This window comes from Coffea arabica, chromosome 2e, assembly GCF_036785885.1.
Source record: "Coffea arabica cultivar ET-39 chromosome 2e, Coffea Arabica ET-39 HiFi, whole genome shotgun sequence".
Classification (NCBI taxonomy): Eukaryota; Viridiplantae; Streptophyta; class Magnoliopsida; order Gentianales; family Rubiaceae; genus Coffea; species Coffea arabica.
In genome coordinates, this window is record NC_092313.1 from 26,355,984 (window position 1) to 26,357,952 (window position 1,969).

Sequence of the window (1,969 nt, forward strand, 5' to 3'; positions counted from 1 at the left end):
CTCCACCTTGTCTATTTAGCAACTTCATCACATTATTCATTTGAGTACTCAGCATATTGAGAGTGTCCATTTCTATCATACCTGCGTGACGTCTTGTATTATCTCTCTCATTGGCCCATTGGTAGTTATTTGCTGCCATTTCTTCAATCAAATTCTGAGTTTTTTGGGGTGATTTACCCATTAAAGTTCCACCTGCAGCTGCATCAATCATAGTTTTAGTAGAAAAAGATAAACCATTATAGAATATTTGTATGATTAACCAATCGGGCAGTCTATGATGTGGACATTTCCGTAGCAAATCTCTAAATCTTTCCCATGCCTCATATAATGATTCACCCTCTAATTGACTAAAACTAGTGATATCCATTCTAAACTTAGTAGTCTTGCCCGGTGAAAAATACTTATTCAAGAATGTTCTTAATAAATCATCCCATGTGGTGAAAGTGTTAGGAGCATGAGAGTGTAGCCAAATTTTAGCCTTATCTCTCAATGAAAATGGGAACAATCTTAGCCTTATAGCATCATCACTAACTCCATTCATTTTAATTATATAACATATTTCCAAAAATGTAGCTAAGTGTGAGTTAGGATCTTCTACTGCATTACCTCCAAATTGAGATTGTTGAACCATTTGAATAAGTGATAGTTTAATCTCAAAATTGTTAGCATTTACTGTATACCTTACTATACTTGTTTGAGACCCTTGTGTCCCCGATAGAGCAAAATCTCGTAGATCTCGTCTATTTGCTACATTTTCTGCCATTTCTTTTTCAAATGGTAGCTCTATTAAGATTTCCTCAATCGGTTGCCAAACTTCTTATTCCTCTTGCTGTGGTGTATGCATCTTTTGTCTACATAGTATTCTCTCAATTTTTGAATCGAAAGGTGCAACTTTCCGAGATGCCCGGTGCATACACTACAACAAAAATAAGAAAAATTATGCAACTTCAATTGTAAAAAACTAATTAAAATGCAAAAATAACTATAAACAGCTTAACTAATAAAAATAAAGTTGTCTAAATTAATAGAGATTATTAGTCCCTAATATTGTCGCTCCCTGACAACGGTGCTGAAAACTTAACGGATTTTAAATATACATACAAGTTAAAATTCGATTTACACCCGTTTGACTGCAAGTATACAGGTCAAATTAGTAGTTTAGGGCATGTATCGGATCGATCCCACGAGAAGCAATGTCTATAAGTACTAGGTCCTTATTTCCTCTATTATTTAGATTTACAATAAAATTGAGCAAGAAAATTGTAAAGCTACTGCCTACAAATCTGATTTAATAAATGCAAAATACAAATGGAAAAATTTCACTAAAAACTTGAATTTATGGATGTAGATTCCACTTATAATACGAAATATCCAAATGAATAAATTTAACACTTGTTACTACTCTTGTTTAATTAGGGAGTCATTTCCAAAAATATCAAAATCTCATTCTCATGATAATAATGGTTTAGAACAGTTTAGTTTTTCCTAATCTCTTGGCAAATAACTAACTCTGTTCTTGTTCATGCATGAAATGCAGCTTTCAACCACTTGAATGTATTTCTATTTTCATGAACTTACAACTCAAGCTCTACTTATGTTATTCCATTATTTTTACCATTTCTCAATGAGTAATACAACTATAAATCTGCTATTGGTGATCAAACAACAAGTAATCAAGCATACACAAGTGGACAAGTTACTACAAGATACCACAAGTGTAAATCACATTCAATTTATATCACTTGACTATAAGTTTCATCTACTCCCTAAATATAGAAATTTAGCTATTCATGGTGATATAACAACCAAATTAATAACTTCATTGATGGAAAATATGACAAGTTACAAATACAAGAAGGATAAAGAAAAGCTTAGCCAAGTTAATGGTAAAACCCTCCAATTTCTGCTATGACTTGCACTAGATGATTACAAGATGAAGTCTCCAAGTGCTCCTTGCAAGTTTTTTTAG

General features: G+C 32.5%; 1 non-coding gene across 1 annotated transcript; it reads left to right on the forward strand.

Annotated features, from left to right (window-relative positions):
- The first annotated feature begins 269 nt into the window (after positions 1-269).
- On the forward strand, positions 270-376 carry LOC113733584 (small nucleolar RNA R71). Its single transcript, XR_003459088.1, has one exon. It is a non-coding gene; the product is annotated as a small nucleolar RNA R71 (small nucleolar RNA).
- Positions 377-1,969: the final 1,593 nt, after the last annotated feature.